At 71.9% G+C, this 27,276-nt stretch overlaps 8 non-coding genes across 8 annotated transcripts; all 8 read left to right on the top strand.

Moving 5' to 3' along the window:
• Positions 1-1,378: 1,378 nt before the first annotated feature.
• On the top strand, positions 1,379-1,497 carry LOC145519167 (5S ribosomal RNA). Its single transcript, XR_014063595.1, has one exon. It is a non-coding gene; the product is annotated as a 5S ribosomal RNA (ribosomal RNA).
• A 3,164-nt stretch (positions 1,498-4,661) lies between these two features.
• Positions 4,662-4,780, top strand: LOC145519155 (5S ribosomal RNA). Its single transcript, XR_014063587.1, has one exon. It is a non-coding gene; the product is annotated as a 5S ribosomal RNA (ribosomal RNA).
• A 3,170-nt stretch (positions 4,781-7,950) lies between these two features.
• LOC145519144 (5S ribosomal RNA) lies at positions 7,951-8,069 on the top strand. Its single transcript, XR_014063575.1, has one exon. It is a non-coding gene; the product is annotated as a 5S ribosomal RNA (ribosomal RNA).
• A 3,181-nt stretch (positions 8,070-11,250) lies between these two features.
• Positions 11,251-11,369, top strand: LOC145519133 (5S ribosomal RNA). Its single transcript, XR_014063563.1, has one exon. It is a non-coding gene; the product is annotated as a 5S ribosomal RNA (ribosomal RNA).
• Positions 11,370-14,539: 3,170 nt separating this feature from the next.
• LOC145519122 (5S ribosomal RNA) lies at positions 14,540-14,658 on the top strand. The gene has a single exon (XR_014063550.1). It is a non-coding gene; the product is annotated as a 5S ribosomal RNA (ribosomal RNA).
• Positions 14,659-17,839: 3,181 nt separating this feature from the next.
• On the top strand, positions 17,840-17,958 carry LOC145519417 (5S ribosomal RNA). The gene has a single exon (XR_014063820.1). It is a non-coding gene; the product is annotated as a 5S ribosomal RNA (ribosomal RNA).
• Positions 17,959-21,127: 3,169 nt separating this feature from the next.
• LOC145519403 (5S ribosomal RNA) lies at positions 21,128-21,246 on the top strand. Its single transcript, XR_014063806.1, has one exon. It is a non-coding gene; the product is annotated as a 5S ribosomal RNA (ribosomal RNA).
• Positions 21,247-24,427: 3,181 nt separating this feature from the next.
• LOC145519320 (5S ribosomal RNA) lies at positions 24,428-24,546 on the top strand. The gene has a single exon (XR_014063726.1). It is a non-coding gene; the product is annotated as a 5S ribosomal RNA (ribosomal RNA).
• Positions 24,547-27,276: the final 2,730 nt, after the last annotated feature.

Raw genomic sequence — 27,276 nt, 5'->3', positions numbered from 1 at the left:
GAGCGGGTTTTCAGGCCTCTAGCGCGCAGCCAGTGTGTAGCGCCTCAGACGCCGGACCTCCGGGCCTGCTCCCAGGGCCTCAATTCCGGAGTCGGGGCCCTGTGTCCGCCTGCGGTCTGGGAGCCTTGCAAACACACTCCTAGGTCAGCGCGGTCCTGCCCGTGGGGAAGGAGGCTGCGGGAGTGCGTCTGAGGGGGCCGGGTGCCACGCTGGGGTCACCTGGCCGAGGGCACCTGGCCCCTCCCACGGGCTCCCGGCGAGGGGTGGCGGGCTCGCCCCTGGCGTGCCAAAGGCCGCAGCGGGGAGCAGAGCTAGCTCTGGCAGAAGGAAGCAAACAGCCACGGGAGGCCTTTGCAAGCAGTTGCTGGGCCGCCCCGACTTTAGGGCTCCCCGGGCGAAACACGCCAGTGTGGGCCCCTGGGCCCGAGCTCCAGGTGGGCGCCCAGGGTGTTCTGCCCGCAGGAGCCGAGCACGGTGCAGACAGGCCTTGGCTCGGGAGCTCTCTCCTTCCTGCAGAGCAAATGTGACGCAACGGCCGCGTGGAGGGTGCCTCGACGTTCCCTGGGAGTGTGGGAGACCGCCCTGGGCGCGGGGGCCCGGGGGCCACTGCCGCTGCCAAGTGACCTCCCAGCCAGCGCTTCCCAGCTGGGGGTGACCCTCAGATCGCAGGCGGCTGGGGACGCTATCGTCCTTGGAGGCAGGAAAGGCAGCCCCACAGAGTGGGCAAGGGGGGGCCTCGGGTAGGGCGAAGGGGCGGGGCTGACGGGCTCCGGTCGACCGCGCCCTGGCAGGTGCCCGGCAGGACGGGCGCTCAGGGCCCCGGCTGGGCCGCGCCGAGGCCCGCAGGAGGCTCAGAGCGCCGCGGGCCGCGGGCAGCGGCGGGCCCCGAAGCCAGACACCTCCGGGGCCACGTGGCCCTGAGCAGCGAACGCGACGGCGGGTGCGGGGTGCGGGGTGCGGGGTGGGGGTGGGGGTGGGGTGGCGGTGGGGGTGGGGCGCCGAGAGGGGGCCGGCCTGGAGAGGCCCAGGGTGGGAGGGCGCCGAGACCTCCGCGCCCGTCGCCCTCCACCCCCCCCCGACCCCACCCCACCCCACCCCCGGCACGCACGCCCGGCCGCTCGCGGTCCCGGAAGCCCTCTTGGCCCCCGCGCCGGGCCAGGCGGTTGCTGGCCAGGGGTGGCGGTGTGCGGGGGTGGGGCGGCATCGGCCGGCCGCCGGGCTGCCGGCCCTGGCCGGCCGGAGTCCGGTCGCGGGGCGTGCGGCTCAAGTGCAGCGCGCGCTCCCGTGGAGAGCCGCGGCCGGCTGGCCTGACCCGGGGGTCAGAGCCAATGGGAGGCGCGGCGCAGGGCTCTTAGGGCGCCTGGCGGCAGCCGCCTCCGTCTACGGCCATACCACCCTGAACGCGCCCGATCTCGTCTGATCTCGGAAGCTAAGCAGGGTCGGGCCTGGTTAGTACTTGGATGGGAGACCGCCTGGGAATACCGGGTGCTGTAGGCTTTTTGCCTCCCCTCTCCTTTAGCCCCCGGCCCCCACGGCGTCCCAACTCTTGGGTCCCCGCCGCCCCCGTCCCAACTCTTGGGCCCCCGCAGCCCCAGCCCCAGCCCCAGCCCCTCCCGGGCTGGACGGTCAGGGCCCCGACTCCCGCTGCCGACCTGGCTTGCCTCCGCGCGGCCTGCGAGCCCCTCCGCATTCGGCTTCCAGGAAACCACACGACGGTCGGGGGTCTCCGCCTGGGGCTCCCTGGGCCTTGGCACGCCTCAGGCAGGGGGGAGGGAGGCCCAGCCCCAGCCCCACCCCCAGCCCCACCCCCAGCCCCACCTCCAGCCCCATCCTCGCAGGCGCTCACACACACACACACACACGCACACACGCACGCACGCGCGCACACACACACACACACACACACACACACACACAGACCCCCGCCGCCGAGACAGGTCAAGAGCCGGAAACCCACAGGTAAGGCCCACGAAGAAAGAGGGAGAGAGAGACAGCAAGAGGACCACACAGGCTTCCCAACCCCCGGCCTCCACATCCTCCCGCCTTCCATTCCGGGTATCCACCCGACCCCCAGTCGACCCGACCCCACCCTCGCCCACCGACACACTCACTCACACACCCACCCTCTGGCCTGGGGGCGGGTCCGGGTCTCGCCTTAGGTAGCCAAGCCGAAGGGAACCCTTGAGACCTCGGCTGCGAGGAAGTCTTGGGTTCCCCACGGGTGACTGCCAGCCCCAGGGCACTGCGTGCAGCCGGGGCCCGCCCGGCCCGGGGCTGACGCCCCCTCCCTTGGCGAAGCTGCTGCTTCCGGGCACGGCCTCTCTCTGACGGGTGTCACGGTCTGTGCCGGTGTGTCTGTCTCGGACCGCATGCCAACCTCTCTGCCCTGCGTGCCTCCCGTTTTCCGTCTCTCTGCCAGTCGCTCTGGGTCTCCCTCTCTCTGTCTCTCCCTCCCTGCGTGTGCCGGTGCGTGTTTGGGTGTGCGCGCGCGCCTGGCCGTCTGTCTGCATCTCCGTCTCGCTGTCTTTCTGTCTCTGTCTCTTTCTGTCCCTCTCTCTCTGTCTCTGTCTCTGCTGACCGCCGGCCTCCCGTCCCTTCCTCTGGCCCCGGCCTCTGACAGGTGCTCTGGCTCTGGCTCCGGCTGAGGAGCTTGCGCCGGCCGGCTAACCCACTGGGCGTGGGTGCGTGCGAGGGTCTGTGTGTCTGTCCGTGTGCCTGCCGGTCGCTCGTCTGCTCTCTCAGGAAGGTCCTGTGCTTGGCGGGGGTGGGGGGGGGGAGGGCGAGGGGGCAAGGGGGCAAGGGGGGGGGCCTGGGTAGGCCGAAGGGGCGGGGCTGACGCCTCACCCCTGGCCGTGCCCAACGCTGGAGCCGGGAGTCAAGCTAGCTCTGGCAGAAGGAAGCAAACGGCCACGGGTAGCCTTTGCAAGCAGTTGCTGGGCCGCCCCGCCTTTAGGGCTCCCCGGGCGAGACACGCCCGTGTGGGCCCCTAGGCCCGGGCCCCAGGTGGGCGCCCAGGGTGTTTTGCCCGCAGGAGCCCAGCACGCTGCAGACAGGCCCAGGCTCGGGAGGTCTCTCCTGCAGAGCAAGCGTGAGGGAAAAGCCGTGTACAGCTGGCCTCGAAGCTCCCTGGGAGTGTGGGAGCCCGCCCTGGGCGCGGGGCCCCAGGGGCCATTGCCACTGCCAAGTGACCTCCCAGCCAGCGCTTCCCAGCTTGGGGGTGACCCTCAGGCCGCAGGCGGCTGGGGACGCTATCGTCCTTGGAGGCAGGATAGGCAGCCCCAGAGAGCGGGTTTTCAGGCCTCTAGCGCGCAGCCAGTGTGTAGCGCCTCAGACGCCGGACCTCCGGGCCTGCTCCCAGGGCCTCAATTCCGGAGTCGGGGCCCTGTGTCCGCCTGCGGTCTGGGAGCCTTGCAAACACACTCCTAGGTCAGCGCGGTCCTGCCCGTGGGGAAGGAGGCTGCGGGAGTGCGTCTGAGGGGGCCGGGTGCCACGCTGGGGTCACCTGGCCGAGGGCACCTGGCCCCTCCCACGGGCTCCCGGCGAGGGGTGGCGGGCTCGCCCCTGGCGTGCCAAAGGCCGCAGCGGGGAGCAGAGCTAGCTCTGGCAGAAGGAAGCAAACAGCCACGGGAGGCCTTTGCAAGCAGTTGCTGGGCCGCCCCGCCTTTAGGGCTCCCCGGGCGAAACACGCCAGTGTGGGCCCCTGGGCCCGAGCTCCAGGTGGGCGCCCAGGGTGTTCTGCCCGCAGGAGCCGAGCACGGTGCAGACAGGCCTTGGCTCGGGAGCTCTCTCCTTCCTGCAGAGCAAATGTGACGCAACGGCCGCGTGGAGGGTGCCTCGACGTTCCCTGGGAGTGTGGGAGACCGCCCTGGGCGCGGGGGCCCGGGGGCCACTGCCGCTGCCAAGTGACCTCCCAGCCAGCGCTTCCCAGCTGGGGGTGACCCTCAGATCGCAGGCGGCTGGGGACGCTATCGTCCTTGGAGGCAGGAAAGGCAGCCCCACAGAGTGGGCAAGGGGGGGCCTCGGGTAGGGCGAAGGGGCGGGGCTGACGGGCTCCGGTCGACCGCGCCCTGGCAGGTGCCCGGCAGGACGGGCGCTCAGGGCCCCGGCTGGGCCGCGCCGAGGCCCGCAGGAGGCTCAGAGCGCCGCGGGCCGCGGGCAGCGGCGGGCCCCGAAGCCAGACACCTCCGGGGCCACGTGGCCCTGAGCAGCGAACGCGACGGCGGGTGCGGGGTGCGGGGTGCGGGGTGGGGGTGGGGGTGGGGTGGCGGTGGGGGTGGGGCGCCGAGAGGGGGCCGGCCTGGAGAGGCCCAGGGTGGGAGGGCGCCGAGACCTCCGCGCCCGTCGCCCTCCACCCCCCCCCGACCCCACCCCACCCCACCCCCGGCACGCACGCCCGGCCGCTCGCGGTCCCGGAAGCCCTCTTGGCCCCCGCGCCGGGCCAGGCGGTTGCTGGCCAGGGGTGGCGGTGTGCGGGGGTGGGGCGGCATCGGCCGGCCGCCGGGCTGCCGGCCCTGGCCGGCCGGAGTCCGGTCGCGGGGCGTGCGGCTCAAGTGCAGCGCGCGCTCCCGTGGAGAGCCGCGGCCGGCTGGCCTGACCCGGGGGTCAGAGCCAATGGGAGGCGCGGCGCAGGGCTCTTAGGGCGCCTGGCGGCAGCCGCCTCCGTCTACGGCCATACCACCCTGAACGCGCCCGATCTCGTCTGATCTCGGAAGCTAAGCAGGGTCGGGCCTGGTTAGTACTTGGATGGGAGACCGCCTGGGAATACCGGGTGCTGTAGGCTTTTTGCCTCCCCTCTCCTTTAGCCCCCGGCCCCCACGGCGTCCCAACTCTTGGGTCCCCGCCGCCCCCGTCCCAACTCTTGGGCCCCCGCAGCCCCAGCCCCAGCCCCAGCCCCTCCCGGGCTGGACGGTCAGGGCCCCGACTCCCGCTGCCGACCTGGCTTGCCTCCGCGCGGCCTGCGAGCCCCTCCGCATTCGGCTTCCAGGAAACCACACGACGGTCGGGGGTCTCCGCCTGGGGCTCCCTGGGCCTTGGCACGCCTCAGGCAGGGGGGAGGGAGGCCCAGCCCCAGCCCCACCCCCAGCCCCACCCCCAGCCCCACCTCCAGCCCCATCCTCGCAGGCGCTCACACACACACACACACACGCACACACGCACGCACGCGCGCACACACACACACACACACACACACACACACACACACACAGACCCCCGCCGCCGAGACAGGTCAAGAGCCGGAAACCCACAGGTAAGGCCCACGAAGAAAGAGGGAGAGAGAGACAGCAAGAGGACCACACAGGCTTCCCAACCCCCGGCCTCCACATCCTCCCGCCTTCCATTCCGGGTATCCACCCGACCCCCAGTCGACCCGACCCCACCCTCGCCCACCGACACACTCACTCACACACCCACCCTCTGGCCTGGGGGCGGGTCCGGGTCTCGCCTTAGGTAGCCAAGCCGAAGGGGACCCTTGAGACCTCGGCTGCGAGGAAGTCTTGGGTTCCCCACGGGTGACTGCCAGCCCCAGGGCACTGCGTGCAGCCGGGGCCCGCCCGGCCCGGGGCTGACGCCCCCTCCCTTGGCGAAGCTGCTGCTTCCGGGCACGGCCTCTCTCTGACGGGTGTCACGGTCTGTGCCGGTGTGTCTGTCTCGGACCGCATGCCATCCTCTCTGCCCTGCGTGCCTCCCGTTTTCCGTCTCTCTGCCAGTCGCTCTGGGTCTCCCTCTCTCTGTCTCTCCCTCCCTGCGTGTGCCGGTGCGTGTTTGGGTGTGCGCGCGCGCCTGGCCGTCTGTCTGCATCTCCGTCTCGCTGTCTTTCTGTCTCTGTCTCTTTCTGTCCCTCTCTCTCTGTCTCTGTCTCTGCTGACCGCCGGCCTCCCGTCCCTTCCTCTGGCCCCGGCCTCTGACAGGTGCTCTGGCTCTGGCTCCGGCTGAGGAGCTTGCGCCGGCCGGCTAACCCACTGGGCGTGGGTGCGTGCGAGGGTCTGTGTGTCTGTCCGTGTGCCTGCCGGTCGCTCGTCTGCTCTCTCAGGAAGGTCCTGTGCTTGGCGGGGGTGGGGGGGGGGAGGGCGAGGGGGCAAGGGGGCAAGGGGGGGGGCCTGGGTAGGCCGAAGGGGCGGGGCTGACGCCTCACCCCTGGCCGTGCCCAACGCTGGAGCCGGGAGTCAAGCTAGCTCTGGCAGAAGGAAGCAAACGGCCACGGGTAGCCTTTGCAAGCAGTTGCTGGGCCGCCCCGCCTTTAGGGCTCCCCGGGCGAGACACGCCCGTGTGGGCCCCTAGGCCCGGGCCCCAGGTGGGCGCCCAGGGTGTTTTGCCCGCAGGAGCCCAGCACGCTGCAGACAGGCCCAGGCTCGGGAGGTCTCTCCTGCAGAGCAAGCGTGAGGGAAAAGCCGTGTACAGCTGGCCTCGAAGCTCCCTGGGAGTGTGGGAGCCCGCCCTGGGCGCGGGGCCCCAGGGGCCATTGCCACTGCCAAGTGACCTCCCAGCCAGCGCTTCCCAGCTTGGGGGTGACCCTCAGGCCGCAGGCGGCTGGGGACGCTATCGTCCTTGGAGGCAGGATAGGCAGCCCCAGAGAGCGGGTTTTCAGGCCTCTAGCGCGCAGCCAGTGTGTAGCGCCTCAGACGCCGGACCTCCGGGCCTGCTCCCAGGGCCTCAATTCCGGAGTCGGGGCCCTGTGTCCGCCTGCGGTCTGGGAGCCTTGCAAACACACTCCTAGGTCAGCGCGGTCCTGCCCGTGGGGAAGGAGGCTGCGGGAGTGCGTCTGAGGGGGCCGGGTGCCACGCTGGGGTCACCTGGCCGAGGGCACCTGGCCCCTCCCACGGGCTCCCGGCGAGGGGTGGCGGGCTCGCCCCTGGCGTGCCAAAGGCCGCAGCGGGGAGCAGAGCTAGCTCTGGCAGAAGGAAGCAAACAGCCACGGGAGGCCTTTGCAAGCAGTTGCTGGGCCGCCCCGACTTTAGGGCTCCCCGGGCGAAACACGCCAGTGTGGGCCCCTGGGCCCGAGCTCCAGGTGGGCGCCCAGGGTGTTCTGCCCGCAGGAGCCGAGCACGGTGCAGACAGGCCTTGGCTCGGGAGCTCTCTCCTTCCTGCAGAGCAAATGTGACGCAACGGCCGCGTGGAGGGTGCCTCGACGTTCCCTGGGAGTGTGGGAGACCGCCCTGGGCGCGGGGGCCCGGGGGCCACTGCCGCTGCCAAGTGACCTCCCAGCCAGCGCTTCCCAGCTGGGGGTGACCCTCAGATCGCAGGCGGCTGGGGACGCTATCGTCCTTGGAGGCAGGAAAGGCAGCCCCACAGAGTGGGCAAGGGGGGGCCTCGGGTAGGGCGAAGGGGCGGGGCTGACGGGCTCCGGTCGACCGCGCCCTGGCAGGTGCCCGGCAGGACGGGCGCTCAGGGCCCCGGCTGGGCCGCGCCGAGGCCCGCAGGAGGCTCAGAGCGCCGCGGGCCGCGGGCAGCGGCGGGCCCCGAAGCCAGACACCTCCGGGGCCACGTGGCCCTGAGCAGCGAACGCGACGGCGGGTGCGGGGTGCGGGGTGCGGGGTGGGGGTGGGGGTGGGGTGGCGGTGGGGGTGGGGCGCCGAGAGGGGGCCGGCCTGGAGAGGCCCAGGGTGGGAGGGCGCCGAGACCTCCGCGCCCGTCGCCCTCCACCCCCCCCCGACCCCACCCCACCCCACCCCCGGCACGCACGCCCGGCCGCTCGCGGTCCCGGAAGCCCTCTTGGCCCCCGCGCCGGGCCAGGCGGTTGCTGGCCAGGGGTGGCGGTGTGCGGGGGTGGGGCGGCATCGGCCGGCCGCCGGGCTGCCGGCCCTGGCCGGCCGGAGTCCGGTCGCGGGGCGTGCGGCTCAAGTGCAGCGCGCGCTCCCGTGGAGAGCCGCGGCCGGCTGGCCTGACCCGGGGGTCAGAGCCAATGGGAGGCGCGGCGCAGGGCTCTTAGGGCGCCTGGCGGCAGCCGCCTCCGTCTACGGCCATACCACCCTGAACGCGCCCGATCTCGTCTGATCTCGGAAGCTAAGCAGGGTCGGGCCTGGTTAGTACTTGGATGGGAGACCGCCTGGGAATACCGGGTGCTGTAGGCTTTTTGCCTCCCCTCTCCTTTAGCCCCCGGCCCCCACGGCGTCCCAACTCTTGGGTCCCCGCCGCCCCCGTCCCAACTCTTGGGCCCCCGCAGCCCCAGCCCCAGCCCCAGCCCCTCCCGGGCTGGACGGTCAGGGCCCCGACTCCCGCTGCCGACCTGGCTTGCCTCCGCGCGGCCTGCGAGCCCCTCCGCATTCGGCTTCCAGGAAACCACACGACGGTCGGGGGTCTCCGCCTGGGGCTCCCTGGGCCTTGGCACGCCTCAGGCAGGGGGGAGGGAGGCCCAGCCCCAGCCCCACCCCCAGCCCCACCCCCAGCCCCACCTCCAGCCCCATCCTCGCAGGCGCTCACACACACACACACACACGCACACACGCACGCACGCGCGCACACACACACACACACACACACACACACACACAGACCCCCGCCGCCGAGACAGGTCAAGAGCCGGAAACCCACAGGTAAGGCCCACGAAGAAAGAGGGAGAGAGAGACAGCAAGAGGACCACACAGGCTTCCCAACCCCCGGCCTCCACATCCTCCCGCCTTCCATTCCGGGTATCCACCCGACCCCCAGTCGACCCGACCCCACCCTCGCCCACCGACACACTCACTCACACACCCACCCTCTGGCCTGGGGGCGGGTCCGGGTCTCGCCTTAGGTAGCCAAGCCGAAGGGAACCCTTGAGACCTCGGCTGCGAGGAAGTCTTGGGTTCCCCACGGGTGACTGCCAGCCCCAGGGCACTGCGTGCAGCCGGGGCCCGCCCGGCCCGGGGCTGACGCCCCCTCCCTTGGCGAAGCTGCTGCTTCCGGGCACGGCCTCTCTCTGACGGGTGTCACGGTCTGTGCCGGTGTGTCTGTCTCGGACCGCATGCCAACCTCTCTGCCCTGCGTGCCTCCCGTTTTCCGTCTCTCTGCCAGTCGCTCTGGGTCTCCCTCTCTCTGTCTCTCCCTCCCTGCGTGTGCCGGTGCGTGTTTGGGTGTGCGCGCGCGCCTGGCCGTCTGTCTGCATCTCCGTCTCGCTGTCTTTCTGTCTCTGTCTCTTTCTGTCCCTCTCTCTCTGTCTCTGTCTCTGCTGACCGCCGGCCTCCCGTCCCTTCCTCTGGCCCCGGCCTCTGACAGGTGCTCTGGCTCTGGCTCCGGCTGAGGAGCTTGCGCCGGCCGGCTAACCCACTGGGCGTGGGTGCGTGCGAGGGTCTGTGTGTCTGTCCGTGTGCCTGCCGGTCGCTCGTCTGCTCTCTCAGGAAGGTCCTGTGCTTGGCGGGGGTGGGGGTGGGGGGGGAGGGCGAGGGGGCAAGGGGGCAAGGGGGGGGGCCTGGGTAGGCCGAAGGGGCGGGGCTGACGCCTCACCCCTGGCCGTGCCCAACGCTGGAGCCGGGAGTCAAGCTAGCTCTGGCAGAAGGAAGCAAACGGCCACGGGTAGCCTTTGCAAGCAGTTGCTGGGCCGCCCCGCCTTTAGGGCTCCCCGGGCGAGACACGCCCGTGTGGGCCCCTAGGCCCGGGCCCCAGGTGGGCGCCCAGGGTGTTTTGCCCGCAGGAGCCCAGCACGCTGCAGACAGGCCCAGGCTCGGGAGGTCTCTCCTGCAGAGCAAGCGTGAGGGAAAAGCCGTGTACAGCTGGCCTCGAAGCTCCCTGGGAGTGTGGGAGCCCGCCCTGGGCGCGGGGCCCCAGGGGCCATTGCCACTGCCAAATGACCTCCCAGCCAGCGCTTCCCAGCTTGGGGGTGACCCTCAGGCCGCAGGCGGCTGGGGACGCTATCGTCCTTGGAGGCAGGATAGGCAGCCCCAGAGAGCGGGTTTTCAGGCCTCTAGCGCGCAGCCAGTGTGTAGCGCCTCAGACGCCGGACCTCCGGGCCTGCTCCCAGGGCCTCAATTCCGGAGTCGGGGCCCTGTGTCCGCCTGCGGTCTGGGAGCCTTGCAAACACACTCCTAGGTCAGCGCGGTCCTGCCCGTGGGGAAGGAGGCTGCGGGAGTGCGTCTGAGGGGGCCGGGTGCCACGCTGGGGTCACCTGGCCGAGGGCACCTGGCCCCTCCCACGGGCTCCCGGCGAGGGGTGGCGGGCTCGCCCCTGGCGTGCCAAAGGCCGCAGCGGGGAGCAGAGCTAGCTCTGGCAGAAGGAAGCAAACAGCCACGGGAGGCCTTTGCAAGCAGTTGCTGGGCCGCCCCGCCTTTAGGGCTCCCCGGGCGAAACACGCCAGTGTGGGCCCCTGGGCCCGAGCTCCAGGTGGGCGCCCAGGGTGTTCTGCCCGCAGGAGCCGAGCACGGTGCAGACAGGCCTTGGCTCGGGAGCTCTCTCCTTCCTGCAGAGCAAATGTGACGCAACGGCCGCGTGGAGGGTGCCTCGACGTTCCCTGGGAGTGTGGGAGACCGCCCTGGGCGCGGGGGCCCGGGGGCCACTGCCGCTGCCAAGTGACCTCCCAGCCAGCGCTTCCCAGCTGGGGGTGACCCTCAGATCGCAGGCGGCTGGGGACGCTATCGTCCTTGGAGGCAGGAAAGGCAGCCCCACAGAGTGGGCAAGGGGGGGCCTCGGGTAGGGCGAAGGGGCGGGGCTGACGGGCTCCGGTCGACCGCGCCCTGGCAGGTGCCCGGCAGGACGGGCGCTCAGGGCCCCGGCTGGGCCGCGCCGAGGCCCGCAGGAGGCTCAGAGCGCCGCGGGCCGCGGGCAGCGGCGGGCCCCGAAGCCAGACACCTCCGGGGCCACGTGGCCCTGAGCAGCGAACGCGACGGCGGGTGCGGGGTGCGGGGTGCGGGGTGGGGGTGGGGGTGGGGGTGGGGGTGGGGTGGCGGTGGGGGTGGGGCGCCGAGAGGGGGCCGGCCTGGAGAGGCCCAGGGTGGGAGGGCGCCGAGACCTCCGCGCCCGTCGCCCTCCACCCCCCCCCCGACCCCACCCCACCCCACCCCCGGCACGCACGCCCGGCCGCTCGCGGTCCCGGAAGCCCTCTTGGCCCCCGCGCCGGGCCAGGCGGTTGCTGGCCAGGGGTGGCGGTGTGCGGGGGTGGGGCGGCATCGGCCGGCCGCCGGGCTGCCGGCCCTGGCCGGCCGGAGTCCGGTCGCGGGGCGTGCGGCTCAAGTGCAGCGCGCGCTCCCGTGGAGAGCCGCGGCCGGCTGGCCTGACCCGGGGGTCAGAGCCAATGGGAGGCGCGGCGCAGGGCTCTTAGGGCGCCTGGCGGCAGCCGCCTCCGTCTACGGCCATACCACCCTGAACGCGCCCGATCTCGTCTGATCTCGGAAGCTAAGCAGGGTCGGGCCTGGTTAGTACTTGGATGGGAGACCGCCTGGGAATACCGGGTGCTGTAGGCTTTTTGCCTCCCCTCTCCTTTAGCCCCCGGCCCCCACGGCGTCCCAACTCTTGGGTCCCCGCCGCCCCCGTCCCAACTCTTGGGCCCCCGCAGCCCCAGCCCCAGCCCCAGCCCCTCCCGGGCTGGACGGTCAGGGCCCCGACTCCCGCTGCCGACCTGGCTTGCCTCCGCGCGGCCTGCGAGCCCCTCCGCATTCGGCTTCCAGGAAACCACACGACGGTCGGGGGTCTCCGCCTGGGGCTCCCTGGGCCTTGGCACGCCTCAGGCAGGGGGGAGGGAGGCCCAGCCCCAGCCCCACCCCCAGCCCCACCCCCAGCCCCACCTCCAGCCCCATCCTCGCAGGCGCTCACACACACACACACACACGCACACACGCACGCACGCGCGCACACACACACACACACACACACACACACACACACACACAGACCCCCGCCGCCGAGACAGGTCAAGAGCCGGAAACCCACAGGTAAGGCCCACGAAGAAAGAGGGAGAGAGAGACAGCAAGAGGACCACACAGGCTTCCCAACCCCCGGCCTCCACATCCTCCCGCCTTCCATTCCGGGTATCCACCCGACCCCCAGTCGACCCGACCCCACCCTCGCCCACCGACACACTCACTCACACACCCACCCTCTGGCCTGGGGGCGGGTCCGGGTCTCGCCTTAGGTAGCCAAGCCGAAGGGGACCCTTGAGACCTCGGCTGCGAGGAAGTCTTGGGTTCCCCACGGGTGACTGCCAGCCCCAGGGCACTGCGTGCAGCCGGGGCCCGCCCGGCCCGGGGCTGACGCCCCCTCCCTTGGCGAAGCTGCTGCTTCCGGGCACGGCCTCTCTCTGACGGGTGTCACGGTCTGTGCCGGTGTGTCTGTCTCGGACCGCATGCCATCCTCTCTGCCCTGCGTGCCTCCCGTTTTCCGTCTCTCTGCCAGTCGCTCTGGGTCTCCCTCTCTCTGTCTCTCCCTCCCTGCGTGTGCCGGTGCGTGTTTGGGTGTGCGCGCGCGCCTGGCCGTCTGTCTGCATCTCCGTCTCGCTGTCTTTCTGTCTCTGTCTCTTTCTGTCCCTCTCTCTCTGTCTCTGTCTCTGCTGACCGCCGGCCTCCCGTCCCTTCCTCTGGCCCCGGCCTCTGACAGGTGCTCTGGCTCTGGCTCCGGCTGAGGAGCTTGCGCCGGCCGGCTAACCCACTGGGCGTGGGTGCGTGCGAGGGTCTGTGTGTCTGTCCGTGTGCCTGCCGGTCGCTCGTCTGCTCTCTCAGGAAGGTCCTGTGCTTGGCGGGGGTGGGGGGGGGGAGGGCGAGGGGGCAAGGGGGCAAGGGGGGGGGCCTGGGTAGGCCGAAGGGGCGGGGCTGACGCCTCACCCCTGGCCGTGCCCAACGCTGGAGCCGGGAGTCAAGCTAGCTCTGGCAGAAGGAAGCAAACGGCCACGGGTAGCCTTTGCAAGCAGTTGCTGGGCCGCCCCGCCTTTAGGGCTCCCCGGGCGAGACACGCCCGTGTGGGCCCCTAGGCCCGGGCCCCAGGTGGGCGCCCAGGGTGTTTTGCCCGCAGGAGCCCAGCACGCTGCAGACAGGCCCAGGCTCGGGAGGTCTCTCCTGCAGAGCAAGCGTGAGGGAAAAGCCGTGTACAGCTGGCCTCGAAGCTCCCTGGGAGTGTGGGAGCCCGCCCTGGGCGCGGGGCCCCAGGGGCCATTGCCACTGCCAAGTGACCTCCCAGCCAGCGCTTCCCAGCTTGGGGGTGACCCTCAGGCCGCAGGCGGCTGGGGACGCTATCGTCCTTGGAGGCAGGATAGGCAGCCCCAGAGAGCGGGTTTTCAGGCCTCTAGCGCGCAGCCAGTGTGTAGCGCCTCAGACGCCGGACCTCCGGGCCTGCTCCCAGGGCCTCAATTCCGGAGTCGGGGCCCTGTGTCCGCCTGCGGTCTGGGAGCCTTGCAAACACACTCCTAGGTCAGCGCGGTCCTGCCCGTGGGGAAGGAGGCTGCGGGAGTGCGTCTGAGGGGGCCGGGTGCCACGCTGGGGTCACCTGGCCGAGGGCACCTGGCCCCTCCCACGGGCTCCCGGCGAGGGGTGGCGGGCTCGCCCCTGGCGTGCCAAAGGCCGCAGCGGGGAGCAGAGCTAGCTCTGGCAGAAGGAAGCAAACAGCCACGGGAGGCCTTTGCAAGCAGTTGCTGGGCCGCCCCGACTTTAGGGCTCCCCGGGCGAAACACGCCAGTGTGGGCCCCTGGGCCCGAGCTCCAGGTGGGCGCCCAGGGTGTTCTGCCCGCAGGAGCCGAGCACGGTGCAGACAGGCCTTGGCTCGGGAGCTCTCTCCTTCCTGCAGAGCAAATGTGACGCAACGGCCGCGTGGAGGGTGCCTCGACGTTCCCTGGGAGTGTGGGAGACCGCCCTGGGCGCGGGGGCCCGGGGGCCACTGCCGCTGCCAAGTGACCTCCCAGCCAGCGCTTCCCAGCTGGGGGTGACCCTCAGATCGCAGGCGGCTGGGGACGCTATCGTCCTTGGAGGCAGGAAAGGCAGCCCCACAGAGTGGGCAAGGGGGGGCCTCGGGTAGGGCGAAGGGGCGGGGCTGACGGGCTCCGGTCGACCGCGCCCTGGCAGGTGCCCGGCAGGACGGGCGCTCAGGGCCCCGGCTGGGCCGCGCCGAGGCCCGCAGGAGGCTCAGAGCGCCGCGGGCCGCGGGCAGCGGCGGGCCCCGAAGCCAGACACCTCCGGGGCCACGTGGCCCTGAGCAGCGAACGCGACGGCGGGTGCGGGGTGCGGGGTGCGGGGTGGGGGTGGGGGTGGGGTGGCGGTGGGGGTGGGGCGCCGAGAGGGGGCCGGCCTGGAGAGGCCCAGGGTGGGAGGGCGCCGAGACCTCCGCGCCCGTCGCCCTCCACCCCCCCCCGACCCCACCCCACCCCACCCCCGGCACGCACGCCCGGCCGCTCGCGGTCCCGGAAGCCCTCTTGGCCCCCGCGCCGGGCCAGGCGGTTGCTGGCCAGGGGTGGCGGTGTGCGGGGGTGGGGCGGCATCGGCCGGCCGCCGGGCTGCCGGCCCTGGCCGGCCGGAGTCCGGTCGCGGGGCGTGCGGCTCAAGTGCAGCGCGCGCTCCCGTGGAGAGCCGCGGCCGGCTGGCCTGACCCGGGGGTCAGAGCCAATGGGAGGCGCGGCGCAGGGCTCTTAGGGCGCCTGGCGGCAGCCGCCTCCGTCTACGGCCATACCACCCTGAACGCGCCCGATCTCGTCTGATCTCGGAAGCTAAGCAGGGTCGGGCCTGGTTAGTACTTGGATGGGAGACCGCCTGGGAATACCGGGTGCTGTAGGCTTTTTGCCTCCCCTCTCCTTTAGCCCCCGGCCCCCACGGCGTCCCAACTCTTGGGTCCCCGCCGCCCCCGTCCCAACTCTTGGGCCCCCGCAGCCCCAGCCCCAGCCCCAGCCCCTCCCGGGCTGGACGGTCAGGGCCCCGACTCCCGCTGCCGACCTGGCTTGCCTCCGCGCGGCCTGCGAGCCCCTCCGCATTCGGCTTCCAGGAAACCACACGACGGTCGGGGGTCTCCGCCTGGGGCTCCCTGGGCCTTGGCACGCCTCAGGCAGGGGGGAGGGAGGCCCAGCCCCAGCCCCACCCCCAGCCCCACCCCCAGCCCCACCTCCAGCCCCATCCTCGCAGGCGCTCACACACACACACACACACGCACACACGCACGCACGCGCGCACACACACACACACACACACACACACACACACAGACCCCCGCCGCCGAGACAGGTCAAGAGCCGGAAACCCACAGGTAAGGCCCACGAAGAAAGAGGGAGAGAGAGACAGCAAGAGGACCACACAGGCTTCCCAACCCCCGGCCTCCACATCCTCCCGCCTTCCATTCCGGGTATCCACCCGACCCCCAGTCGACCCGACCCCACCCTCGCCCACCGACACACTCACTCACACACCCACCCTCTGGCCTGGGGGCGGGTCCGGGTCTCGCCTTAGGTAGCCAAGCCGAAGGGAACCCTTGAGACCTCGGCTGCGAGGAAGTCTTGGGTTCCCCACGGGTGACTGCCAGCCCCAGGGCACTGCGTGCAGCCGGGGCCCGCCCGGCCCGGGGCTGACGCCCCCTCCCTTGGCGAAGCTGCTGCTTCCGGGCACGGCCTCTCTCTGACGGGTGTCACGGTCTGTGCCGGTGTGTCTGTCTCGGACCGCATGCCAACCTCTCTGCCCTGCGTGCCTCCCGTTTTCCGTCTCTCTGCCAGTCGCTCTGGGTCTCCCTCTCTCTGTCTCTCCCTCCCTGCGTGTGCCGGTGCGTGTTTGGGTGTGCGCGCGCGCCTGGCCGTCTGTCTGCATCTCCGTCTCGCTGTCTTTCTGTCTCTGTCTCTTTCTGTCCCTCTCTCTCTGTCTCTGTCTCTGCTGACCGCCGGCCTCCCGTCCCTTCCTCTGGCCCCGGCCTCTGACAGGTGCTCTGGCTCTGGCTCCGGCTGAGGAGCTTGCGCCGGCCGGCTAACCCACTGGGCGTGGGTGCGTGCGAGGGTCTGTGTGTCTGTCCGTGTGCCTGCCGGTCGCTCGTCTGCTCTCTCAGGAAGGTCCTGTGCTTGGCGGGGGTGGGGGTGGGGGGGGAGGGCGAGGGGGCAAGGGGGCAAGGGGGGGGGCCTGGGTAGGCCGAAGGGGCGGGGCTGACGCCTCACCCCTGGCCGTGCCCAACGCTGGAGCCGGGAGTCAAGCTAGCTCTGGCAGAAGGAAGCAAACGGCCACGGGTAGCCTTTGCAAGCAGTTGCTGGGCCGCCCCGCCTTTAGGGCTCCCCGGGCGAGACACGCCCGTGTGGGCCCCTAGGCCCGGGCCCCAGGTGGGCGCCCAGGGTGTTTTGCCCGCAGGAGCCCAGCACGCTGCAGACAGGCCCAGGCTCGGGAGGTCTCTCCTGCAGAGCAAGCGTGAGGGAAAAGCCGTGTACAGCTGGCCTCGAAGCTCCCTGGGAGTGTGGGAGCCCGCCCTGGGCGCGGGGCCCCAGGGGCCATTGCCACTGCCAAATGACCTCCCAGCCAGCGCTTCCCAGCTTGGGGGTGACCCTCAGGCCGCAGGCGGCTGGGGACGCTATCGTCCTTGGAGGCAGGATAGGCAGCCCCAGAGAGCGGGTTTTCAGGCCTCTAGCGCGCAGCCAGTGTGTAGCGCCTCAGACGCCGGACCTCCGGGCCTGCTCCCAGGGCCTCAATTCCGGAGTCGGGGCCCTGTGTCCGCCTGCGGTCTGGGAGCCTTGCAAACACACTCCTAGGTCAGCGCGGTCCTGCCCGTGGGGAAGGAGGCTGCGGGAGTGCGTCTGAGGGGGCCGGGTGCCACGCTGGGGTCACCTGGCCGAGGGCACCTGGCCCCTCCCACGGGCTCCCGGCGAGGGGTGGCGGGCTCGCCCCTGGCGTGCCAAAGGCCGCAGCGGGGAGCAGAGCTAGCTCTGGCAGAAGGAAGCAAACAGCCACGGGAGGCCTTTGCAAGCAGTTGCTGGGCCGCCCCGCCTTTAGGGCTCCCCGGGCGAAACACGCCAGTGTGGGCCCCTGGGCCCGAGCTCCAGGTGGGCGCCCAGGGTGTTCTGCCCGCAGGAGCCGAGCACGGTGCAGACAGGCCTTGGCTCGGGAGCTCTCTCCTTCCTGCAGAGCAAATGTGACGCAACGGCCGCGTGGAGGGTGCCTCGACGTTCCCTGGGAGTGTGGGAGACCGCCCTGGGCGCGGGGGCCCGGGGGCCACTGCCGCTGCCAAGTGACCTCCCAGCCAGCGCTTCCCAGCTGGGGGTGACCCTCAGATCGCAGGCGGCTGGGGACGCTATCGTCCTTGGAGGCAGGAAAGGCAGCCCCACAGAGTGGGCAAGGGGGGGCCTCGGGTAGGGCGAAGGGGCGGGGCTGACGGGCTCCGGTCGACCGCGCCCTGGCAGGTGCCCGGCAGGACGGGCGCTCAGGGCCCCGGCTGGGCCGCGCCGAGGCCCGCAGGAGGCTCAGAGCGCCGCGGGCCGCGGGCAGCGGCGGGCCCCGAAGCCAGACACCTCCGGGGCCACGTGGCCCTGAGCAGCGAACGCGACGGCGGGTGCGGGGTGCGGGGTGCGGGGTGGGGGTGGGGGTGGGGGTGGGGGTGGGGTGGCGGTGGGGGTGGGGCGCCGAGAGGGGGCCGGCCTGGAGAGGCCCAGGGTGGGAGGGCGCCGAGACCTCCGCGCCCGTCGCCCTCCACCCCCCCCCCGACCCCACCCCACCCCACCCCCGGCACGCACGCCCGGCCGCTCGCGGTCCCGGAAGCCCTCTTGGCCCCCGCGCCGGGCCAGGCGGTTGCTGGCCAGGGGTGGCGGTGTGCGGGGGTGGGGCGGCATCGGCCGGCCGCCGGGCTGCCGGCCCTGGCCGGCCGGAGTCCGGTCGCGGGGCGTGCGGCTCAAGTGCAGCGCGCGCTCCCGTGGAGAGCCGCGGCCGGCTGGCCTGACCCGGGGGTCAGAGCCAATGGGAGGCGCGGCGCAGGGCTCTTAGGGCGCCTGGCGGCAGCCGCCTCCGTCTACGGCCATACCACCCTGAACGCGCCCGATCTCGTCTGATCTCGGAAGCTAAGCAGGGTCGGGCCTGGTTAGTACTTGGATGGGAGACCGCCTGGGAATACCGGGTGCTGTAGGCTTTTTGCCTCCCCTCTCCTTTAGCCCCCGGCCCCCACGGCGTCCCAACTCTTGGGTCCCCGCCGCCCCCGTCCCAACTCTTGGGCCCCCGCAGCCCCAGCCCCAGCCCCAGCCCCTCCCGGGCTGGACGGTCAGGGCCCCGACTCCCGCTGCCGACCTGGCTTGCCTCCGCGCGGCCTGCGAGCCCCTCCGCATTCGGCTTCCAGGAAACCACACGACGGTCGGGGGTCTCCGCCTGGGGCTCCCTGGGCCTTGGCACGCCTCAGGCAGGGGGGAGGGAGGCCCAGCCCCAGCCCCACCCCCAGCCCCACCCCCAGCCCCACCTCCAGCCCCATCCTCGCAGGCGCTCACACACACACACACACACGCACACACGCACGCACGCGCGCACACACACACACACACACACACACACACACACACACAGACCCCCGCCGCCGAGACAGGTCAAGAGCCGGAAACCCACAGGTAAGGCCCACGAAGAAAGAGGGAGAGAGAGACAGCAAGAGGACCACACAGGCTTCCCAACCCCCGGCCTCCACATCCTCCCGCCTTCCATTCCGGGTATCCACCCGACCCCCAGTCGACCCGACCCCACCCTCGCCCACCGACACACTCACTCACACACCCACCCTCTGGCCTGGGGGCGGGTCCGGGTCTCGCCTTAGGTAGCCAAGCCGAAGGGGACCCTTGAGACCTCGGCTGCGAGGAAGTCTTGGGTTCCCCACGGGTGACTGCCAGCCCCAGGGCACTGCGTGCAGCCGGGGCCCGCCCGGCCCGGGGCTGACGCCCCCTCCCTTGGCGAAGCTGCTGCTTCCGGGCACGGCCTCTCTCTGACGGGTGTCACGGTCTGTGCCGGTGTGTCTGTCTCGGACCGCATGCCATCCTCTCTGCCCTGCGTGCCTCCCGTTTTCCGTCTCTCTGCCAGTCGCTCTGGGTCTCCCTCTCTCTGTCTCTCCCTCCCTGCGTGTGCCGGTGCGTGTTTGGGTGTGCGCGCGCGCCTGGCCGTCTGTCTGCATCTCCGTCTCGCTGTCTTTCTGTCTCTGTCTCTTTCTGTCCCTCTCTCTCTGTCTCTGTCTCTGCTGACCGCCGGCCTCCCGTCCCTTCCTCTGGCCCCGGCCTCTGACAGGTGCTCTGGCTCTGGCTCCGGCTGAGGAGCTTGCGCCGGCCGGCTAACCCACTGGGCGTGGGTGCGTGCGAGGGTCTGTGTGTCTGTCCGTGTGCCTGCCGGTCGCTCGTCTGCTCTCTCAGGAAGGTCCTGTGCTTGGCGGGGGTGGGGGGGGGGGAGGGCGAGGGGGCAAGGGGGCAAGGGGGGGGGCCTGGGTAGGCCGAAGGGGCGGGGCTGACGCCTCACCCCTGGCCGTGCCCAACGCTGGAGCCGGGAGTCAAGCTAGCTCTGGCAGAAGGAAGCAAACGGCCACGGGTAGCCTTTGCAAGCAGTTGCTGGGCCGCCCCGCCTTTAGGGCTCCCCGGGCGAGACACGCCCGTGTGGGCCCCTAGGCCCGGGCCCCAGGTGGGCGCCCAGGGTGTTTTGCCCGCAGGAGCCCAGCACGCTGCAGACAGGCCCAGGCTCGGGAGGTCTCTCCTGCAGAGCAAGCGTGAGGGAAAAGCCGTGTACAGCTGGCCTCGAAGCTCCCTGGGAGTGTGGGAGCCCGCCCTGGGCGCGGGGCCCCAGGGGCCATTGCCACTGCCAAGTGACCTCCCAGCCAGCGCTTCCCAGCTTGGGGGTGACCCTCAGGCCGCAGGCGGCTGGGGACGCTATCGTCCTTGGAGGCAGGATAGGCAGCCCCAGAGAGCGGGTTTTCAGGCCTCTAGCGCGCAGCCAGTGTGTAGCGCCTCAGACGCCGGACCTCCGGGCCTGCTCCCAGGGCCTCAATTCCGGAGTCGGGGCCCTGTGTCCGCCTGCGGTCTGGGAGCCTTGCAAACACACTCCTAGGTCAGCGCGGTCCTGCCCGTGGGGAAGGAGGCTGCGGGAGTGCGTCTGAGGGGGCCGGGTGCCACGCTGGGGTCACCTGGCCGAGGGCACCTGGCCCCTCCCACGGGCTCCCGGCGAGGGGTGGCGGGCTCGCCCCTGGCGTGCCAAAGGCCGCAGCGGGGAGCAGAGCTAGCTCTGGCAGAAGGAAGCAAACAGCCACGGGAGGCCTTTGCAAGCAGTTGCTGGGCCGCCCCGACTTTAGGGCTCCCCGGGCGAAACACGCCAGTGTGGGCCCCTGGGCCCGAGCTCCAGGTGGGCGCCCAGGGTGTTCTGCCCGCAGGAGCCGAGCACGGTGCAGACAGGCCTTGGCTCGGGAGCTCTCTCCTTCCTGCAGAGCAAATGTGACGCAACGGCCGCGTGGAGGGTGCCTCGACGTTCCCTGGGAGTGTGGGAGACCGCCCTGGGCGCGGGGGCCCGGGGGCCACTGCCGCTGCCAAGTGACCTCCCAGCCAGCGCTTCCCAGCTGGGGGTGACCCTCAGATCGCAGGCGGCTGGGGACGCTATCGTCCTTGGAGGCAGGAAAGGCAGCCCCACAGAGTGGGCAAGGGGGGGCCTCGGGTAGGGCGAAGGGGCGGGGCTGACGGGCTCCGGTCGACCGCGCCCTGGCAGGTGCCCGGCAGGACGGGCGCTCAGGGCCCCGGCTGGGCCGCGCCGAGGCCCGCAGGAGGCTCAGAGCGCCGCGGGCCGCGGGCAGCGGCGGGCCCCGAAGCCAGACACCTCCGGGGCCACGTGGCCCTGAGCAGCGAACGCGACGGCGGGTGCGGGGTGCGGGGTGCGGGGTGGGGGTGGGGGTGGGGTGGCGGTGGGGGTGGGGCGCCGAGAGGGGGCCGGCCTGGAGAGGCCCAGGGTGGGAGGGCGCCGAGACCTCCGCGCCCGTCGCCCTCCACCCCCCCCCGACCCCACCCCACCCCACCCCCGGCACGCACGCCCGGCCGCTCGCGGTCCCGGAAGCCCTCTTGGCCCCCGCGCCGGGCCAGGCGGTTGCTGGCCAGGGGTGGCGGTGTGCGGGGGTGGGGCGGCATCGGCCGGCCGCCGGGCTGCCGGCCCTGGCCGGCCGGAGTCCGGTCGCGGGGCGTGCGGCTCAAGTGCAGCGCGCGCTCCCGTGGAGAGCCGCGGCCGGCTGGCCTGACCCGGGGGTCAGAGCCAATGGGAGGCGCGGCGCAGGGCTCTTAGGGCGCCTGGCGGCAGCCGCCTCCGTCTACGGCCATACCACCCTGAACGCGCCCGATCTCGTCTGATCTCGGAAGCTAAGCAGGGTCGGGCCTGGTTAGTACTTGGATGGGAGACCGCCTGGGAATACCGGGTGCTGTAGGCTTTTTGCCTCCCCTCTCCTTTAGCCCCCGGCCCCCACGGCGTCCCAACTCTTGGGTCCCCGCCGCCCCCGTCCCAACTCTTGGGCCCCCGCAGCCCCAGCCCCAGCCCCAGCCCCTCCCGGGCTGGACGGTCAGGGCCCCGACTCCCGCTGCCGACCTGGCTTGCCTCCGCGCGGCCTGCGAGCCCCTCCGCATTCGGCTTCCAGGAAACCACACGACGGTCGGGGGTCTCCGCCTGGGGCTCCCTGGGCCTTGGCACGCCTCAGGCAGGGGGGAGGGAGGCCCAGCCCCAGCCCCACCCCCAGCCCCACCCCCAGCCCCACCTCCAGCCCCATCCTCGCAGGCGCTCACACACACACACACACACGCACACACGCACGCACGCGCGCACACACACACACACACACACACACACACACACAGACCCCCGCCGCCGAGACAGGTCAAGAGCCGGAAACCCACAGGTAAGGCCCACGAAGAAAGAGGGAGAGAGAGACAGCAAGAGGACCACACAGGCTTCCCAACCCCCGGCCTCCACATCCTCCCGCCTTCCATTCCGGGTATCCACCCGACCCCCAGTCGACCCGACCCCACCCTCGCCCACCGACACACTCACTCACACACCCACCCTCTGGCCTGGGGGCGGGTCCGGGTCTCGCCTTAGGTAGCCAAGCCGAAGGGAACCCTTGAGACCTCGGCTGCGAGGAAGTCTTGGGTTCCCCACGGGTGACTGCCAGCCCCAGGGCACTGCGTGCAGCCGGGGCCCGCCCGGCCCGGGGCTGACGCCCCCTCCCTTGGCGAAGCTGCTGCTTCCGGGCACGGCCTCTCTCTGACGGGTGTCACGGTCTGTGCCGGTGTGTCTGTCTCGGACCGCATGCCAACCTCTCTGCCCTGCGTGCCTCCCGTTTTCCGTCTCTCTGCCAGTCGCTCTGGGTCTCCCTCTCTCTGTCTCTCCCTCCCTGCGTGTGCCGGTGCGTGTTTGGGTGTGCGCGCGCGCCTGGCCGTCTGTCTGCATCTCCGTCTCGCTGTCTTTCTGTCTCTGTCTCTTTCTGTCCCTCTCTCTCTGTCTCTGTCTCTGCTGACCGCCGGCCTCCCGTCCCTTCCTCTGGCCCCGGCCTCTGACAGGTGCTCTGGCTCTGGCTCCGGCTGAGGAGCTTGCGCCGGCCGGCTAACCCACTGGGCGTGGGTGCGTGCGAGGGTCTGTGTGTCTGTCCGTGTGCCTGCCGGTCGCTCGTCTGCTCTCTCAGGAAGGTCCTGTGCTTGGCGGGGGTGGGGGTGGGGGGGGAGGGCGAGGGGGCAAGGGGGCAAGGGGGGGGGCCTGGGTAGGCCGAAGGGGCGGGGCTGACGCCTCACCCCTGGCCGTGCCCAACGCTGGAGCCGGGAGTCAAGCTAGCTCTGGCAGAAGGAAGCAAACGGCCACGGGTAGCCTTTGCAAGCAGTTGCTGGGCCGCCCCGCCTTTAGGGCTCCCCGGGCGAGACACGCCCGTGTGGGCCCCTAGGCCCGGGCCCCAGGTGGGCGCCCAGGGTGTTTTGCCCGCAGGAGCCCAGCACGCTGCAGACAGGCCCAGGCTCGGGAGGTCTCTCCTGCAGAGCAAGCGTGAGGGAAAAGCCGTGTACAGCTGGCCTCGAAGCTCCCTGGGAGTGTGGGAGCCCGCCCTGGGCGCGGGGCCCCAGGGGCCATTGCCACTGCCAAATGACCTCCCAGCCAGCGCTTCCCAGCTTGGGGGTGACCCTCAGGCCGCAGGCGGCTGGGGACGCTATCGTCCTTGGAGGCAGGATAGGCAGCCCCAGAGAGCGGGTTTTCAGGCCTCTAGCGCGCAGCCAGTGTGTAGCGCCTCAGACGCCGGACCTCCGGGCCTGCTCCCAGGGCCTCAATTCCGGAGTCGGGGCCCTGTGTCCGCCTGCGGTCTGGGAGCCTTGCAAACACACTCCTAGGTCAGCGCGGTCCTGCCCGTGGGGAAGGAGGCTGCGGGAGTGCGTCTGAGGGGGCCGGGTGCCACGCTGGGGTCACCTGGCCGAGGGCACCTGGCCCCTCCCACGGGCTCCCGGCGAGGGGTGGCGGGCTCGCCCCTGGCGTGCCAAAGGCCGCAGCGGGGAGCAGAGCTAGCTCTGGCAGAAGGAAGCAAACAGCCACGGGAGGCCTTTGCAAGCAGTTGCTGGGCCGCCCCGCCTTTAGGGCTCCCCGGGCGAAACACGCCAGTGTGGGCCCCTGGGCCCGAGCTCCAGGTGGGCGCCCAGGGTGTTCTGCCCGCAGGAGCCGAGCACGGTGCAGACAGGCCTTGGCTCGGGAGCTCTCTCCTTCCTGCAGAGCAAATGTGACGCAACGGCCGCGTGGAGGGTGCCTCGACGTTCCCTGGGAGTGTGGGAGACCGCCCTGGGCGCGGGGGCCCGGGGGCCACTGCCGCTGCCAAGTGACCTCCCAGCCAGCGCTTCCCAGCTGGGGGTGACCCTCAGATCGCAGGCGGCTGGGGACGCTATCGTCCTTGGAGGCAGGAAAGGCAGCCCCACAGAGTGGGCAAGGGGGGGCCTCGGGTAGGGCGAAGGGGCGGGGCTGACGGGCTCCGGTCGACCGCGCCCTGGCAGGTGCCCGGCAGGACGGGCGCTCAGGGCCCCGGCTGGGCCGCGCCGAGGCCCGCAGGAGGCTCAGAGCGCCGCGGGCCGCGGGCAGCGGCGGGCCCCGAAGCCAGACACCTCCGGGGCCACGTGGCCCTGAGCAGCGAACGCGACGGCGGGTGCGGGGTGCGGGGTGCGGGGTGGGGGTGGGGGTGGGGGTGGGGGTGGGGTGGCGGTGGGGGTGGGGCGCCGAGAGGGGGCCGGCCTGGAGAGGCCCAGGGTGGGAGGGCGCCGAGACCTCCGCGCCCGTCGCCCTCCACCCCCCCCCCGACCCCACCCCACCCCACCCCCGGCACGCACGCCCGGCCGCTCGCGGTCCCGGAAGCCCTCTTGGCCCCCGCGCCGGGCCAGGCGGTTGCTGGCCAGGGGTGGCGGTGTGCGGGGGTGGGGCGGCATCGGCCGGCCGCCGGGCTGCCGGCCCTGGCCGGCCGGAGTCCGGTCGCGGGGCGTGCGGCTCAAGTGCAGCGCGCGCTCCCGTGGAGAGCCGCGGCCGGCTGGCCTGACCCGGGGGTCAGAGCCAATGGGAGGCGCGGCGCAGGGCTCTTAGGGCGCCTGGCGGCAGCCGCCTCCGTCTACGGCCATACCACCCTGAACGCGCCCGATCTCGTCTGATCTCGGAAGCTAAGCAGGGTCGGGCCTGGTTAGTACTTGGATGGGAGACCGCCTGGGAATACCGGGTGCTGTAGGCTTTTTGCCTCCCCTCTCCTTTAGCCCCCGGCCCCCACGGCGTCCCAACTCTTGGGTCCCCGCCGCCCCCGTCCCAACTCTTGGGCCCCCGCAGCCCCAGCCCCAGCCCCAGCCCCTCCCGGGCTGGACGGTCAGGGCCCCGACTCCCGCTGCCGACCTGGCTTGCCTCCGCGCGGCCTGCGAGCCCCTCCGCATTCGGCTTCCAGGAAACCACACGACGGTCGGGGGTCTCCGCCTGGGGCTCCCTGGGCCTTGGCACGCCTCAGGCAGGGGGGAGGGAGGCCCAGCCCCAGCCCCACCCCCAGCCCCACCCCCAGCCCCACCTCCAGCCCCATCCTCGCAGGCGCTCACACACACACACACACACACGCACACACGCACGCACGCGCGCACACACACACACACACACACACACACACACACACACAGACCCCCGCCGCCGAGACAGGTCAAGAGCCGGAAACCCACAGGTAAGGCCCACGAAGAAAGAGGGAGAGAGAGACAGCAAGAGGACCACACAGGCTTCCCAACCCCCGGCCTCCACATCCTCCCGCCTTCCATTCCGGGTATCCACCCGACCCCCAGTCGACCCGACCCCACCCTCGCCCACCGACACACTCACTCACACACCCACCCTCTGGCCTGGGGGCGGGTCCGGGTCTCGCCTTAGGTAGCCAAGCCGAAGGGGACCCTTGAGACCTCGGCTGCGAGGAAGTCTTGGGTTCCCCACGGGTGACTGCCAGCCCCAGGGCACTGCGTGCAGCCGGGGCCCGCCCGGCCCGGGGCTGACGCCCCCTCCCTTGGCGAAGCTGCTGCTTCCGGGCACGGCCTCTCTCTGACGGGTGTCACGGTCTGTGCCGGTGTGTCTGTCTCGGACCGCATGCCATCCTCTCTGCCCTGCGTGCCTCCCGTTTTCCGTCTCTCTGCCAGTCGCTCTGGGTCTCCCTCTCTCTGTCTCTCCCTCCCTGCGTGTGCCGGTGCGTGTTTGGGTGTGCGCGCGCGCCTGGCCGTCTGTCTGCATCTCCGTCTCGCTGTCTTTCTGTCTCTGTCTCTTTCTGTCCCTCTCTCTCTGTCTCTGTCTCTGCTGACCGCCGGCCTCCCGTCCCTTCCTCTGGCCCCGGCCTCTGACAGGTGCTCTGGCTCTGGCTCCGGCTGAGGAGCTTGCGCCGGCCGGCTAACCCACTGGGCGTGGGTGCGTGCGAGGGTCTGTGTGTCTGTCCGTGTGCCTGCCGGTCGCTCGTCTGCTCTCTCAGGAAGGTCCTGTGCTTGGCGGGGGTGGGGGGGGGAGGGCGAGGGGGCAAGGGGGCAAGGGGGGGGGCCTGGGTAGGCCGAAGGGGCGGGGCTGACGCCTCACCCCTGGCCGTGCCCAACGCTGGAGCCGGGAGTCAAGCTAGCTCTGGCAGAAGGAAGCAAACGGCCACGGGTAGCCTTTGCAAGCAGTTGCTGGGCCGCCCCGCCTTTAGGGCTCCCCGGGCGAGACACGCCCGTGTGGGCCCCTAGGCCCGGGCCCCAGGTGGGCGCCCAGGGTGTTTTGCCCGCAGGAGCCCAGCACGCTGCAGACAGGCCCAGGCTCGGGAGGTCTCTCCTGCAGAGCAAGCGTGAGGGAAAAGCCGTGTACAGCTGGCCTCGAAGCTCCCTGGGAGTGTGGGAGCCCGCCCTGGGCGCGGGGCCCCAGGGGCCATTGCCACTGCCAAGTGACCTCCCAGCCAGCGCTTCCCAGCTTGGGGGTGACCCTCAGGCCGCAGGCGGCTGGGGACGCTATCGTCCTTGGAGGCAGGATAGGCAGCCCCAGAGAGCGGGTTTTCAGGCCTCTAGCGCGCAGCCAGTGTGTAGCGCCTCAGACGCCGGACCTCCGGGCCTGCTCCCAGGGCCTCAATTCCGGAGTCGGGGCCCTGTGTCCGCCTGCGGTCTGGGAGCCTTGCAAACACACTCCTAGGTCAGCGCGGTCCTGCCCGTGGGGAAGGAGGCTGCGGGAGTGCGTCTGAGGGGGCCGGGTGCCACGCTGGGGTCACCTGGCCGAGGGCACCTGGCCCCTCCCACGGGCTCCCGGCGAGGGGTGGCGGGCTCGCCCCTGGCGTGCCAAAGGCCGCAGCGGGGAGCAGAGCTAGCTCTGGCAGAAGGAAGCAAACAGCCACGGGAGGCCTTTGCAAGCAGTTGCTGGGCCGCCCCGCCTTTAGGGCTCCCCGGGCGAAACACGCCAGTGTGGGCCCCTGGGCCCGAGCTCCAGGTGGGCGCCCAGGGTGTTCTGCCCGCAGGAGCCGAGCACGGTGCAGACAGGCCTTGGCTCGGGAGCTCTCTCCTTCCTGCAGAGCAAATGTGACGCAACGGCCGCGTGGAGGGTGCCTCGACGTTCCCTGGGAGTGTGGGAGACCGCCCTGGGCGCGGGGGCCCGGGGGCCACTGCCGCTGCCAAGTGACCTCCCAGCCAGCGCTTCCCAGCTGGGGGTGACCCTCAGATCGCAGGCGGCTGGGGACGCTATCGTCCTTGGAGGCAGGAAAGGCAGCCCCACAGAGTGGGCAAGGGGGGGCCTCGGGTAGGGCGAAGGGGCGGGGCTGACGGGCTCCGGTCGACCGCGCCCTGGCAGGTGCCCGGCAGGACGGGCGCTCAGGGCCCAGGCTGGGCCGCGCCGAGGCCCGCAGGAGGCTCAGAGCGCCGCGGGCCGCGGGCAGCGGCGGGCCCCGAAGCCAGACACCTCCGGGGCCACGTGGCCCTGAGCAGCGAACGCGACGGGG

Source organism: Giraffa tippelskirchi, chromosome 8, assembly GCF_054371585.1.
Source record: "Giraffa tippelskirchi isolate mGirTip1 chromosome 8, T2T-mGirTip1v1.2.pri, whole genome shotgun sequence".
Taxonomy (NCBI): domain Eukaryota; kingdom Metazoa; phylum Chordata; class Mammalia; order Artiodactyla; family Giraffidae; genus Giraffa; species Giraffa tippelskirchi.
This window is presented reverse-complemented; position numbering and strand designations above follow the sequence as displayed.